Below are 17,391 nucleotides of genomic sequence, written 5' to 3' on the forward strand. Positions count from 1 at the left end.
TGTTTTGTTTTAGTGCAGTACTCCGTTGCCTTGTGTCTAGGTTCATACTCTAGAAATATCGTAAGGCATATTTACGATCAACTTTGCGACACTCCTGGTCTACGCAATGTGATGCAATCAGAACACACCAAAAAAAATGAGAGTTATGAAGCCACACAGGGCCACCTTTTAATTCAACACAGTACAAATAGCTTAAGATGAAATGGGGGGCTGTTTACTAACAAAAAACAATGGAAACAGAGAGAAAAATCTCAATGGCCATATCCACTTATTTTGCCAATGATGAGTTCTGTCCTGTTTCTGTAAAGTACGCACTTCATAGGAGATGGATTAATACACCAAGCAGCAATTAGCATTAAGTGAGAAAGAACATTTCCTCTAGGTGGAGCTCAAGTCCATTCTATGTAGATTTTAAGAAATCTAACAATCGGTATTGTAAATATCTACGCCATCAAGCCAGACCTCAAAAGATTATGTAGTAGCTTAAATGATTGTTTTTTTCAGGCGCGGCCGGTTCAGGTAAGAGTGGTGAGGCAGGTCGGGACAGTGGGGCACGGCAGGAGGATGTCAACAGATGACAGGATAGGGAAAATAAAATAAATATATAAATAAAACCACTTACCTTGTGCTCTCCACATTGCTGAATCGTGCGTAAGTGGTTTTGTTCCATGTTGTACTGTAATTTCATACATTCATGAGTCATGTTTTGTCAATTCTATTTCTTGCTGTAATACTTGTGAACTTAACTATAGATTTTGGTTTGACATTTTAACTGGTGCAAGCAGGGGTGACTTCTGCTCCTCGTACTGACATAATAACTGGTCAGACACCACACAGCAGGGCATGGTAGATCCTGGTAAGTTCAATTACATATAACTTCACTAAAAAGACTAATTGTCAGATCAAATGGCTTCGCAAACATCCCTGTTGTCACTTAGGTCAATATACACAAATATGGTTTTTAGCGCCAGGATGCCTGTAAGGTGATAGTTGCGCTCTATAAATCTCCTAAACAAATAAATAAGATGAGAAGCCTACAAAACATCAATTCATAGAAATTACAGGGGTAGCAGAAGTAATATCACTCGCCCTTTGACATCCACTTTTACTCACACACATAAACACACAAATTCACACATATACACTCTCTCACGCATGAACTCCTTCTCACCCACAAGCATGCACACAACATACATTTAAAAGCCAATTTGTGTTTACCTCAGCTGCCATGGAAGGGCATATTCCAGCTGCTTGTAATACATTTTTATTACACTATTAGTAAAAAATAGATTTGACAGACATAAAAGAGAGCTCCTAATTAGCCCTGTGTTCATGGCACTGAATGTGCCACCCCTGAGAGCAGGGGTTGCAAAGGCAATGCTAGGAGTAGCAAAGGGCGAACTAGTGGTGACGGATCACTGACAGAATAAAACAATATAGTACCAAAATATCGAGGAAAAAATATAGAATACAAAAATATCGAATCATATCTACAAACAGGTAAGTACAAAAATATTGAATCAAAAATATTGTTTTAAAAAACTATAGTTAGTCAAAATATCGAATTTTTTTAAATGTCTTAAAAGTAATTTAAAATGAATGAAATAATAAATATAATTAACTAAAACATGCTTAAAAATTACCTTAAAATTATTATATAATTAATTTAAGTTATAAAAAAAGAATTTTTTTTAAAACATATATATATATATATATATATATATATATGTTTTAAAAAAAATTCTATATATATATATATATATATATATATATATATATATATATATATATATATATATATTAACATAATATTAAGAAAAAAGATACAATATTTTTACCGTAGGATAGCAGGAGGGTAAAATGTACTATTACCACTCCAGTGAGTGCAATAGTAGGGAAAGCGTTGGATAGCGTAGGGGTGAAAATTACTATTTCCACCCCAGTAAGTGCAACAGTAGGGAAAGCGTTGGATAGCGTAGGGGTAAAAATTACTATTCAAACTCCAGTGAGTGCAACAGTAGGTAAAGCGTTGGATAGCGTAGGGGTAAAAATTACTATTCCCACTCCAGTGAGTGCAACTGTAGGGAAAGCGTTGGATAGTGTAGGGGTAATAATGACTATTCCCACTCCAGTGAGTGCAACAGTAGGGAAAGCGTTGGATAGCGAGAGGGTAAAAATGACTATTCCCACTCCAGTGAGTGCAACAGTAGGGAAAGCGTTGGATAGCGGGAGGGTAAAAATTACTATTCCCACTCCAGAGAGTACAACAGTATGGAAAGCGTTGGATAGCGTAGGGGTAAAAATGACTATTCCCACTCCAGAGAGTGCAACAGTAGGGAAAGCATTGGATAGCTGGGGGTTAAAATTACTATTCCCACTCCAGAGAGTGAAATAGTAGAGAAAGCGTTGGATAGCGTAGGGGTAAAAATTACTATTCCCACTCCAGAGAGTGCAACAGTAGGGAAAGCGTTGGATAGCATAGGGGTAAAAATTACTATGCCACTCCAGAGCGAGCAACAGTAGGAAAAGCGTTGGATAGCGTAGGGGTAAAAATTACTATTCCCACTCCAGAGAATGCAACAGTAGGGAAAACGTTGGATAGCGTAGGGTTAGAAATTACTATTCCCACTCCAGAGAGTGCAACAGTAGGGAAAGCGTTGGATAGCGTAGGGGTAAAAATTACTTTTCCCACTCCAGAGAGTGCAACAGTAGGGAAAGCGTTGGATAGCCTAAGGGGAAAAATTACTATTCCAACTCTAGTGAGTTTGAAAGTAGGGAAATTAAAGATTTAATATAGTAATAAAAATAAGTTAAATATCAATACCAATAAAAAATTAATTAAAAGTGATTACCAATGTATTATTATGTAATAATTAATCAATAAAAAATACAAATAAATATTAGTTATTAAAATTAATTACTTATTAATACAAATAATTACCAATTAACAATTAATTAACAATAAATTAAAAATCAATACCAATTAATAAATAAAAATGATGTACTTAATTACAATTAAATTACCCTATTCCCCTATAAACCCACAACCCACTATGGAAAATAAATTAATAAAATTAACATAATAATAAATTAATCAATTAATACAAATTAATTACCAATAAAAAATGTATTAATTACCAATTAAAAATTAATTAACTATTAATTCAAAAGAAATACTAATAAATATATTACAATATTTAATTACAATTAAATTACTTCCCACCCTATTCCCCTATAAACCCACAACCCGCAACAGAATTGAATTACACAAAAATTAAATAACATAAAATTCATTACTTAAAATAAACACTTTTCACACATATACTAACATACAAAACTTCTATATTATTAAAAATTCGATATATTTTTATACCTATATTATATACTTCGATATTTTGGCTTTCTATATTTAAAAAAATCGATATTAAATTACTTACCTTAAATTCGATATTTTTCACCACTATATTTTGTCCATTCGATATTTTGTCCATTCTATATTTTGACTTCGATATTTTGGTAATTCGATATTTTGAATTCGATATTTTGTGTAGTTACGAGTGGTGACACCTATATGACGCCTCTGTTAACATATTGGTAATGTGAGTATATGAGTAAACACTGCTAATCAATGTAAAATCTATGAACATATTATTCATTATGTCTTATTTGAGGAGGAGTAGCTCCTTACATACTTATAGAGTAACTGTTTATTAAGTGGATTTGATCAACACATATATTTTGTTTTAACACATGAGCAGTTTTTACTCAAATGTAAATGTGCTGGCTTCATTACAGCTGCTGTCAGGACCATGTCTTGGGAGACCTACTGCCAGCAACAATTAGATCCACTACCAACCGTCGGGCAAGCAAGTGTGCCAACATTTGTAGGTAAATTGTGCATAGTGTTCACATTAACTGACTTTTGGAGAAATTAGTTTAACAGATGATGCAACTCGTCCTAAGCATGGTGGTGGTGGTTTTTCCAAAACTTTCAGTGATATCCATGTTTTGTTGTTCATGATTACTTTTTTCATTTTTTTTTTTTAAGATGTAGCAGACAAAAAAGAAATAAGTATTGCATTGTTTAGAATTCCATATTAAATACAGATCAGCGAAAGCATTTATAAATTATAAGCTACATGAAAAGCAACCTCTTGAAATATCTTGAAATCAATAATTTTCACAATTTTGCCATATTTTTTTAGACCTTTTTAGGGCCTCATTTACTTAGCGTACAGGGTTTCACGTAAATGAATTCTGTGCATTTTCACAATCCATTGGTCTGATGTAGGGATTATGTCTATCTCCAATTGGCTAGTATCAATGACCTTGCCATGAGAGTGGAAATGAAAACAAATTATTTTCGTGCTATCCAATCGATATATTGCTATGCAAAGTCATAATACCATATAAGACCCCATAGGCATCAGGTGATACTTTTAATTCTAATTTTGTACAGATTTTTGCAAAAATCTCCTGCTAAACATCAATTTTAGAGCCCATTGAAGATGTTATTTTGTTCAAAAAGTTTGGAATTAACTTTTCCCTGGGAACCAACCATTACAATGCAGCATTACAATGCACTACCTTTACAACGCAGCTGTTACAACGCAACTGCAGTTACAACACATGCCATTACAACGCATGCCATTACAACCCATTATAAGGTAAGTAATGGAGATTTTTTGTTTTAGGGTGGGTATGGGTTTTGGGGTACATGGGAATAGTAATTTTAACCCCTACACTATCCAACACTTTCCATAATGTTGCACTCACTGGAGTAGGAATAGTACTTTTTACCCCTGCACTAATCAACACTTACCCTACTGTTGCACTCACTGGAGTGGGGATAGTAATTTTTACCCCTACAATATCCAACACTTATCCCCACTGTTACTGTAAAAGTATGATGGGTTGTAATGGTTTGTGTTATAATATTGGCAGTTTTTAAAATTGCTTTGTAAATGCATGCGTTGTAAAATCATGCGATGTAATGGTAGTTGCGATGTAAATACCGCATTGTAAAGGCATGCATAGTAATTGTTTGCGTTGTAACGTCATATATTCTTTTTAGCTATAGTATTCTATACCAATTTCCGACACCCATTAGTTTTGAAATAAAATAAACTTTCCTGATATTTTCAGCTAATATCTTTGTGCCTGCTTTATAGCCTTCATAGAAATGTTTAATTTGTGTAAAGCTAAAAAGTGAAATGGAGCTAATGGTAGGGTTATCATCAATTAAAGGGTGCCATTGAATATATTTATTATTTGATGAAAATCTCTCATCTTCAAAAATCCTAAATTAGCCCAGCGACTGAGAGTTTTGGTACCTAGACATAGTCCTAATGGACTACTTCTAATTTCAACAAAAGGGAATGGAGCCGGGGGACTTCATATGCTTCCCAAATCCTGTTGAATCTATCCATAATGTCCAGTGGTGTCATATATCTATACCTTTTAGGTAACCTGGGAGTTTTTAGGAAGCTGAAAGCATCGCTTTCAGATGTGCTTAATATGTTCTTCAAATAAAAAATGACCATTACTCAATATGTTCCTTACAGCTCCTGATAGCTAGATTGGGAATGCCACCTGTTAGTATGATTTCATTCTGGGAAGCGCCAGCCCTACCTCCTCCAAATTCAGTTGAATGGCCTGAATTTTAAACCTGGGTTTCTTCCCTTGCCAAATTAAGTGTCATATTTCTGAATCAACTGCCTTGAAAAAAGATTGTGAAACGAATTATGTTATTTGGAAATAAAAATATGAATAACATTAAAATATTCATTATAATGAGGGAATCTTGGCTACTATTGTTTACTTCAAAATTTGCCATTTGTTTAACAATTCAAGAATCTTCGTGGGCATGGCAGTATAGTTAAAAGCAAACAAATCTTCAAAATTGGGGTAACATAAATTCTTAAACATCTTATAGAGCGAGCTGGACAATAATAGGCTTTCATTATAGTTGGCATAATTTCTGGTGAACAATTAAAAAGGAGAGCCTCTGACTTGGAGTGGATATTCTTATAGCCACCCATATTCGTAAATGTTTTAATTTTTGCAAATGCGTGCAAGATGTTTGTTTTCTCAGCTGAATATTGTAGGAAGGTGGCTACCTGACTATGGTTACCCCCGATTTTTTGTCTTGTGTTTAGCTGGTTTTTGACTTAGTTGGCCTGGTTCCCTGCTAATCAGGGCCCCAGGCTATCTGCTCTCTCTGTAAAATGGATTCCATGTACCCTAGGTACATACCACAATTGGAAATGGACTCCTTGTCAGCCCCTGTACCATGCACTATAGGTGCTCAGGGCATAGGTGCCACCAAGGCCTACCAGGGGCTGCAGCATATCTTTTGCCACCCCTGGCTGGTTCTTAAATTGACACAACTGGCTGATCACTCAGCTGGGGCAAGATGGTGTAATCACCTCTTGCTTAGATATAGTACACCTATATCTAAACCTATATCTGGACACATATAAACCTGCGAGCCACTCCTATGGAAGGCCTTATCAATCCTGGAGGCAGAGTGCGTGGTTTAATGTGAGATGGAGCTCTAGCATGAGCTGAGCCTGTCTGCAGCTGTCGGGAACAACTCCCTAAGCTGTTCCAGGATAATGCCATACCATATACTATTAAGTGCATTATAATCCTTGCGGTTATATGGCAACTTTGGTTTGGCTTTATCAAAACATGTTGTGTAAGGTGTCATACGATTTGGAATACTATCCTCTCGCCAGTTCTGGCGACGGGGATAGCATTCAACCCCTCTAGAGGGAGAAGACATGTTACTTTGCTGAAATGCGGTTGATTTTTAAAAGAACCTCAGATCCACAAAATGGATGCTTCTACCAAAGACACAGGTCTGACCCCCTGCAGCTGACCGAAACTCAGCCAAGGGGGCCTGGACAAAGGGTTTCCTGTCACAGGGAGGTGTCACACCACCCCAGACAGGAGATAGTGGATTTAGCAGGGAAGTTTGAAAGAAACTAGACACTGCATGGGGAGCACAAGGCTGCCCCTTGCATAATCCGGCCAAACCGGTTCTGGGGCACACCAGCCCCCGTCCCAGCGCGGCCTGGATCAAAGGAAAGGGGTGTATCCACCCCCTTCCTGGGTCCCACCCATAGGAGGGGACCTAGCAGGTAATCCAGCCCCCTAGATTGGTATAAGAATGGGAGCAGTGCCAATGCACTTCAGATTATCCTGATGAAACATAAGAAACGAAACTCTGGACCCTTTGACAACCTACTCAATGTAGAAGACTGAAGAATCTCCCTTGTGGTCAAGGAGTGACCACCCTGTGCAAACAGGCACCATCCAGCACCTCGACGTCTGCTTTGTTGCAGTTCCCGCCGGAACTCGAGCAACAGAGATCAACGAGATCAAGCTTGCCTGCCTTCTTACAGCCCGATCCACAGTCCCTGCAGAGCTGAGACCCGTGGAGGCGACCGGAAGCGTGGGGCATGCCATCTTGGAAAGACCACGAGACGCTGACCGTGCAGCCCCCGAGTGCCCCTCGAAGCTGTACACCGGGGTTTGAGAAGCCCCAACCCTGAGCCACTCTTGCACCGAAGTTCAGCCCTCCACACTCGACGAGTGCTGCGTGGGGCCCTTCTGCTTCTTTTGGCTCAACACGTTGGCCCGGTCACTTGCCAGCAGGCTTGTGGCCCCTGTGCCGGCGAAAACCAAAATACGACTTGTGATTCTGGTTGCTCCAGATTTACACCAGCTCCCCTGAGAAGGAGCCCCCACTCTGACCCTCCTGGTCCAAGTGAGAAGCAATCTTCCAGTTTGCGTGGATTGCTTTTGACAAGTGTTGTTTGCTCCAATCTTGAAGCCGACAGCGCCGGCGGTGAGAGTCTACCTGGGACAGCTCGTGACCCACTCCTGGACGTCACAGATGCCCCAGAGCCCACGTGGCAGCGGAGAGAAGCTCCTCGACAACCCCCTGATTGCGCCCGACATTGCCTGGTTCCGTCCTGCTTCCACCCTGGTCACTGCTGAGTGACCCAGACTCTTTCCCCTCTGCTTTCAGGTACTTTTCTATCCGGATCCACCCTTGGATCCCACCGGACACTTCTCCTTCACATCGCCTGCAGCATCTTCAGCTTCAAGCACCCAGAACCTGCGTGACGAAACCCGACGCCACTTCGACCCTATGCACCCGCTTCCTGTGGGTGAGGTAACATTGCAACGCCGGTGTTCCCACACTGGTACACACCTCTAGGGTCTGTGACTAAAGTTTTGTCCTTCTAGGTTCATCGGAAGTATCCTAAAACTCTGTTTGTTTAACTTTTACGCACCATTGACTTGCATTGGTGCATGCTTGCATGCGTGTGCTTTAAGCACTGCACCCGAATCCCGCGGGCTTTTCCCGACTTCAGCATTGCTTGTCCCGACTGCTCCCAGCGATTCCCCAGGCCCTAGGCCTAACCACTATATCTCTTATACCACTTTCTTAGTATATGGTCTGAGTGGCCCCTCGCCCTCATCCATAATTGTGCAACTTTGTATGTTATACTGTGCTTTTGATTTAAAGCTTGTGCCCCTTTGTTCATAAAGAGTACTGGGGATTATTTTAAGAATAAACACATATATTTTTATAATATATACTTGTGTGGTGTCCTTTCATTTGATATTACAGGACTGTGATTGGTAAAACAGCTCGCTTAACACGACCTCTTGAGTTAAGCCTTCAAGGCTGCTTAGTCTATGCTACCATTAAGATAGCTTGTCTACAGTGTTGACTTACAACCAGACACCATAAGGGATTGTTTGGACTGATACAAGGTGGTTCCAGAATTGGAAACATCATATATCAGGCCAACTTCTCACAAATATCATCAACAAAAAGTTTCAGTTTAGCTGCTCTGATAAATGGAGGGCTAATAATGTGGTGTTTATCTATAGCTCAGGCTAATGGTTCAAATAATAAGGAGAAAAGTATAGGTGAAATAGGGCATCCTTGATGCGTTCCATGCCTGATAGTGATGTCTACTGCTTGATTACTGTTGATAATTAAATGGGACTTTGCATTTAAGTAGAATTTGTGGAGCATCTGAATAAATCTATGGGGAAATCATATTTAAGAAAAGCAAATGGAACTTCCCATTGGACCAGGTCAAACACCTTTTCCACTACTAGAATTATGAACACTGTCTTAGGGCCTTATTTGGAGCCTGGTGGTCCATGCACTGCCAGACTTTCGGGAGTATGGCAGTGGCTCCTGCTCATGTTTGAACCACCCGCCAGATTAGGAGTTTTCTACTGTCTGGTGGGCAGTTCTTTGGCTTTCCCACGGTGGTGTCTATGAAATAGGCAGCACAGTTGGAACGTCCAAATGAGTACCTGCATGCCGTGGACTGCTGCAGCCCATGCCGTGCAGATACTGGGGTCCATGCACACAGGTGGGCATATGTTGTGCCAAGATGTGTGTATCCACATAGCGCAAAGCCATGAAAAGTGTGGTGGTGAGAAAACTCACAATATGCCTAGTTAGGCTGCAACAGCCTTGCTGAGCATATTGCGGCCTCAATACCACTGTTCCACCGCCAAGGATCTCTGATTCCTGCCAATTGTGGTGGTCACAGGGCGGCCAGACTGCCCTGGTCATAATAGGGTGATCTAGAGACCATGGACTGCCATACTTGTAATAAGTCCCTGCACTTTTTTACTGCACCTCCACAGGACTGCCTCACTGCCCGCCCGCCCACCAGACAACACTATGTAATCTGGCAGGCTGGTAGCATTTGTGTATGGCGTACTCGCTGTAACGGATACCCTGACTTGATATCTGACTCTCCCCGCTTTGTAGTTGTGGTTCTGGACTGCCTCCCACAATCGCGGCTGGCTTTGTTTCTCTGGGGCAAACTTGTTTGTTGGATATAGAGCAGCTAGCCCAGCCACGAATCGTAGTCCACTGCTTGGAAGCGGGCCCCGTGTTGGCATCAAGTCGGTGTCAGCGGTCGGTGTCATGTGCTACCATAATCAGTCAAAATAAAACCAACTGATTTCAGAAACAGATGTAGTTCAAGGAACGCCACTGTGATTCTCCCAGGCAGTGAAGTGGACAATGCACCAACCCACGAGGGTAATACTGTTTTATTTGCTGTGTGTTAGAAGGACTCACATGAGAATACATCTCCCGAACTACGAGTACCAGAGAGCCATGAAAATGGCCACGCCCACTGGGGCAGGCTTGTCAAACTATTAAATGTGTGGAGAACCAACTTGACATTTTAGCATCATCGGCCATTGAAGAAGGGAACAGGGGTCTGGTTCCGTGAGGTTGCCTTTCTCCTGCTACTGCTTGCTGTCAAGTTGTGTACAATACAAGAATGGAATACTTACCTGCTAGCTGACTTTGTTTCTCTGGGGCAACCTAGTTTGTTGGATATTGAGGGGCTAGCCCAGCCGTGAATTGAAGTCCACCACTTGGAAGCGAGACCCCGTGTTGGCATCAAGTCGGTGTCAGCGCGATTGTGGGAGGCAGTCCAGAACCACAACAACAAAGGGGGACAGGCAGTGAAGCAGGACAATGCACCAACCCACGAGGGTAATACTGTTTTATTTGCTGTGTGTTAGATTGACTCACATGAGATTACATCTCCCGAACTACGAGTACCAGAGAACCATGAAAATGGCCATGCCCTTTGAGGCGGGCTTGTCAAACTATTAAATGCATGGAGAACCATCTTTAAATTTCAGCATCATCGGCCATAGAAGAAGGGAACAGGGGCTCCCGAAACATGTCTGGTTCTATGAGGTTGCCTTTCTCCTCGCTGCTGTTTGCTGGCACGTTGTGTGCAATAAAATAATTGTATACTTACCTGCCAGCCGATTTTGTTTCTCTGGGGCAACCTTGTTTGTTGGATATTGAGCAGCTAGCCCACCCACGAATCAAAGTCCACCACATGGAAGCGGGCCCCGTGTTGGCATCAAGTCGGTGTCATCGTGATTGTGGGAGGCATGGAATACTTACCTGCCGACTGACTTTGTTTCTCCGGGGCAACCTTGTTTGTTGGATATATATATATATATACGTTGCCACAGCGGTAGGTGAACTGGGTCAACCGCAAAAAAAGAGAGAACTCACGGGAATTCTACAGGGAAATAATTTAATGTGTGAAACCTCCCCCGCACCAACAGACATGTTTCAGCGTTGCCGCCTATATACCATACACAATTTTAAAAGCAATCCGTTTTATTTAGAAATAAAAAAGTAAACAACATAGAAGATTACAATTTACATAAAAAGTAAGACATTAAAAATAATAATTGTAGATATATTTTTAAATGAACAAAAACATATTAATTTGAATTGTAACAATATAAAATAAACTATACAATTCTACATTAACTACATATACAATGTGCACTACAATTTATACAAAAGTAGGCAAAGTGTTGGTCTGAAGAGGGATAATGTTAGAACTGGGGGTCTCTAGTTGCCAATGGTTTGCACGTTTGTCCAAATAGGGACTCTTGCTTCTAGTCAGGGTAAGGGGGCTATACTCCTAAAAGAACCTTTGCTCAACCCTGTGATAGCTTGGCTTGAGCAGGTAGGCTTATCTCAGAGGTAGTTTGTAAATAATTTGTGAACAAATACAGTAATATAGTGAAAACACTACAGATCGACACTATACAGGTTTTATAAAAATAAGTATTATTTATATAGACGTAACACAAGACCCAATCGACAAAAAACAACAATACAGTTTTAGGAAAAGAACTTTTAAATGATAAAAATAGCTTGATGATGGTAAATGCGACACTTTTCTCACAAAGTACCTTTGGTTGCGTGAGGCAAAATAAACAAAAGGTTTGCAGGGAGAGCGATGCGTCGTTCCTTACCAGAGTGGAGATGATGCGACATTCTCGTATTCCGTTCTGGTTGCAATGCAACAAGATGGTGCCTCGATGCGATGCGACTATGTGAAGACGATGCAGGCACGCCCGTCGACCGTGAGGTGACTCTGGAACTTCTGAGCCACGACAGGCCCTGTGACACTCTTCTTTGGTGATGCGACGACAAGCTGCTGCGACGGAGACATGCTTCTTCGGGTATGCGACGGTGACCTCTGCGGCGGTGACAGGCTTCTCTGGTGATGTGATGGCAACAGCTGCAGTGGCGACACGCTTCTTCTCGTTGCGTTGCGCTTCCAGCTCCTAACAATACACAGGCTTCTGCAGACAGAATTTCCAGCAAGGAAATTCAGGGGGGAAGTTGGTGGTGAATTCTTGTATCTCTGGTCCTTCAGCAGGAGGCAGGCACAATTCAAGCCCTTGGAGATTCTTCTTCAAGATTATGAAACTTCAGAAAAAGTTCCTTTCTCCTTTCCTTGGCAAATAAGTAACCACTGCAGGCCAACCCCAGAAAATAGCAGAATGGAACAGGGGCAGTCAAATCCTTCAGCTTCTTTTCGTTCCTCTCCTTGGCAAAGGTTTGTCTTGATTCCCAGAAGTAATCCAAAGTCTTGGGGTCTGGGCCCCAATATTTATACTACTAATGTCTTTGTTCTCTGAAGGCAGAGAGTGCCTGTACCTGGCCAAATCCAGTTCTGTCCTCAATGGTGCAGCTTCCTGGTAAGAGGTGAAGACCTGGCCTGGGTAGCTGAAGGGAAATCTTCTCCCCCTACTCTCTATGCTATGAGGGCTCAGGGGAATGAAAGGAAATCTCCGCTCCTATACTCTATTCACCCAAGGTTCTATTCAGCCCAGTCCTGACTCATCAGACTGCTGGAGCCCAAGCCCTGCTGTCACTCACAAACCAGGCATGCAATACACAACTTAGTAGAGGTTAGGTAGGAAAATACCTACTTTCCAAAAGTGGTATTTTCAAACACAGAATGTAAAAAATCACCTTCACTAAAAGATGTATTTTAGCATTCTGAATTAAGGCATACTAAATTTGTTTTTCTACCATGTTCCCTGGGCTAGTTAGGATTATAATATGTTATAATCAAACTGCCCATTCTGGCCTATGGGGACAGGTAGCCTTGCAATCCTGAAAAACAAAATTGGATGTAATTCACTATCAGGACATGCCACCCACACCAGGGCATGTCCTACCTTTCACTTACAATGCACCATGCCCTTGGGCCTACCTTAGGGGTGGCTAACATGTATAAAAGGGAAGGTTTAGGGACTGGTAAGTGGGTGCACTTCATCTAACACCAGAATATATCATTACCTTGAGTATTTCACATTCTCAAATGATCAGAATTGCTACCCCTCTAATTGATGCATTAGAAGAGGCGAAAATCACAAATTTGTTATTCTCTATTTTGCTCATGTATTTAGAGAATCGCAATTAGCAATTCCCTAAATGCTATTCTAGTAGCCATCGCAAATTGTGATATTGCTGTAAGGAATCGCAAATTACCACCAACTTCAAGTTGGTGGTAATTTGGAATTTCCTCGAAAAAAGCACTTTTTTGCTTTTTTCATTGGCGAAAAAGAGTACGTTGAATAAAGCCTGGTGTTTTTAAAGGTGGGGTTTGGTTCAGAGGTGTGTTGCTTGCAAAAATATAATACTCGTGCTTAGTGTCCTTAATCAAGCAAACATCACACAAAACATGTTTACTTATAAATAATGCTTGCAATGAATGAATGTGAAACTTCTCTTTTGAAACTGGATCGAGGAACTGGATAGGTATACAAAACAGTGATGGATGAAATGATCAAATTAATCTCAGCCACTAGTAATCAATGGAGCCGTATCCCAATATGTCATTATTTAGAACACTATGCCACCTCAATTCGGACCAAACTATATGTAAATCAGTATTGACTCTAGGTGCGAAGACCAGCAGCTGGCCTTACGGGGGACCACCAAACAAAACAGATCGGTAGCTAGAGATGGTGAGTAGGAGTTTGCATTTCATATGTTTGTTTTATCACATCCCTGCTATACTCGGAGCTATCATATGTTGGATTTCACAAACTATTGCACATGGTCTTTCTTAGGGGAGTTCCCAAAAATGTTTAGCTTTTTCCCCTCCTGATTCTTACAGATTTTTTATCACATACCTGCTATACTAAGAACTATCATATGTTGGATTTCATAAACTATTGGACATGGTCCTTCGTAGGGGAGTTCCCTAAAACTTTTAGGGGTAGATGTAACATTGAAGCAGTTTGCGAGTCGTTAATAGCGTTTTTTAGCGAATCGCTATTAAGGACTTGCAAAATGCTGTGTAGGCAGAAATCGCAATAATAATTGCAATTCCTATATATTTCTTAATTGCGAATCGCAAATTGCGTTTTGCAATTAAGGAATCCTTACAATTCATTTCTATGGGCCTAGAGGCCCATAGGAAGGAATGGGAATTGCATGTGCAATTTACGAGTGCCCAATAGGTACTCTCAAATTGCGCATGCAATTTCAAGGGTGCAAGATTTCCAAAAGGACACCCTGTTGCACCCCTTAAATTTGCATGTGTGTACATGTGGTGCACATACATGCCCTAAGGGCATATATGTGTGCCACATAGCACTTTGAAAAAAAAAGTGCTTTTTTCAAGGAAATTGTAAATTTCCACCAACTTGAAGTTGGTGGTAATTTGCGATTCCTTACAGCAATATCGTAATTTGCGATGACAACTAGAATAGCATTTAGGGAATCGCAAATTGCGATTCTCTAAATGCATGCACAAAATATGGAATAACAAATTTTGCGACTCCTTATTTTGTGAGCAGGTTTTTCTTTCCTACATTGCACACAGCTAAATTGAGATCGCAACCGCTGAAATTCTGTGAATATCAGCGATTGGGATCGCAATTTAGCTTGATACATCCCTCCTGATTTTTACAGATTTTGTTTTTGTGGCCTTAGGACTCTGGGCAATGTTCCACTGTAAAACAAGGTGAAAGCATGCGTGCCCTTCCTACACATGCTAGGAAGAGGTGCTTCCTTAATTGGTTGAGGTGTAACTGTGAGTGCCCTGCAAAAAGGTACACCACATAGCCAGGGCAGGTACTGCACTGTCTAATGGTGGGACACAGCACTGATTGTGACACCCACCAGAATAGCATTTTAAACATGTAACAATATCAAGCTTGGCATTGGAGGCCTTGAATATGTGCAGTTGAGCTTCTGCTCAGGTTCGCATTTCTAACTAATTATCCAACTCTGAGTTGGCCTTCCACTGCCACTAGACAATCCCTATGTTAACCCTTAGGGAATGAAGCAAAGTGGGTCTTACCTACAGAGGAGGTAGACTGTTTGCATGGGACAACACCAGGGTTTTAGGGATTCTCTTTTAGTGGCCTTAGGGCTCTGGGCACTTTCCCACTGTAAATGCACTGTGGAAGTGCACACACCTTCCCTACACATTTTAGGAAGTGATGCTAACCTGATTGTTTTAAACCTGGCTCAAGCCTGCAGGCCTGTAGGTGCACTATTGCACTTATGCTCAGGTTGGCATCTAGAAACCGCTGGTCAATCCTGAAGGTAGCTTTCACCACCACCAGGGTACCCCGGGGTAAGTCTTAATGGGTGAAGCAAGTGGTAAGTAAAAGGCAAGGTAGATACACATGTGTGTTCGCTGCCCAGATAGTGAAGATTACCTATGAGGTTTGCTCTTCCTATAGATTAACATGCAGTTGTTGCCCTAAGTGGGAAGGGTATGCCCAGACTTGGGTCCTGTGCTCACTGTGCCACTGGATTCAAGCTAACCTGGCCGATGAGAGGTGATGCCCTGAACCGGTCCCAGGATACATGCTTCCTGTCCAGGGAGGATTTGGTTGGGCAGTTCGGTCTGGACTGTTCCCATTAGGAACAGGGTCAAGACTGATTTGCATATAGCTGGGTCCAAACTGGGATGGCGTGGTGAGCAAAAAAATGATGGATTAAACCCAGGTCCATGTGACTGGGGTGAATGTTTACATTGCTCAGCATTCCATCCATTAATTGTTTATTTTACAGTTGTTGCTCTATGTGCGAAGTTTATGCCCAGACAAGGGTCTCGTGCTCACTGCACCACTGGATTCAAGCTTGCCTGGCTGATGAGGCGTGAAAGACAAAAACTGGTCCTAGGATGCTTGTTTCTAGTCCAGGTAGGACCTGGCCAGCAGTACGGGATGGACTGTTCCCATAGGGAGCAGGATCAAGACTGATTTGCATATGGCTATGTTCAAACTAGAATGACATGTTCCTTTTGCACTTCAAGACAGTAGGCATTTTTCTGCTCAAAAACTGGGAGCCTGTTTTGCAGGGACCCAATACACCTCAAGCAAAATCAGGCAAAATCAGGCAAAAAGTGGGGAGTACCACAACAGCACTCAGTTTTTCAGACCTGCCATTCTCAGGGTGGTCTTCCCCCAAACATTTTACCTTATTACCTTCTCTTTGTGCTGCAATTTTTTGTTGGCCTTAGGGCTCTGAGCACGCTACCACTGCTTACCAATGCTAAAGTGCATGGGCTTCCCCCCTAAACATAATGATATTAGTATATTCCAAATCAGCATATTTAGTTTTCCTACATGTACCTTGCATAGTGGTACTCCATATGCTTAGGGCCTGTAACTTAGATGCTACTTGTGGGCTTGTGGTACTAACTATGCCAACCACACAAGTAGTCCCAGTGTATACAAGAAGCAATTACAAACAATTAGAGTAAGTTAATCAACAACAATTACTTTGATCCACAAGGTTTAATTCACAATGGGATGCAGTATATTGCATATACATCATGCAAAGAACAGTCAGCTGTATTTGAAGTCATACAGTGCCCCAAGGAGGGAGTAGGGAGGTGATAGTGAGAGGTTGGGGAAGTGATGGGATTATGTGACAGTAAAATCAATCCTTTAAGCACTTAGTTATGCTAAAAATGTTGTAGCAACAACTTGCATTGTGCATAGCGACATTATTTGAAAGAAAGGCATACGACACAAGGTACAATGTATATACAAGATGTTGGCGTGAGGTTGCCACATATGAAACAAATAGTCGACGTTTCGACCCTCTGAGGTTGCAGGATCGTTTAACCTTGCTGTGGGGTCTTCATCAGGACCGGAGGGGGGGGCAAAGGACCTATCGGAAGTATAATAAGTTTAAAATTAGAGGGTAATTATTCTGCCTCAAATTTATCACATAGGTATAGAAAAACATGATTGGTGGTAGATTCATAAGATAAGTGCATATCATTATTTGGACGCAGCTTGAAATGTGCGAGTCCAGAACTTCAAGCAGAGTAAATACTCGGTTACTTAGAAAATTTGAAAGAGGCCTATATATGAAAACCTAGGTCCAAAGACTGATACGTTAGCACGCGGCCATACACATGCTGTTGGCGGTCTATAGAACTGTTAATAACAGGTAGAGACACAGAAATGTGGGCTGGAGGAATGTACCCAATTAAAATAAACCGCATACCAAGAAGTCGG

The sequence above is a fragment of the Lissotriton helveticus genome, chromosome 3_2 (assembly GCF_964261635.1).
Source record: "Lissotriton helveticus chromosome 3_2, aLisHel1.1, whole genome shotgun sequence".
NCBI classification, from domain to species: Eukaryota; Metazoa; Chordata; class Amphibia; order Caudata; family Salamandridae; genus Lissotriton; species Lissotriton helveticus.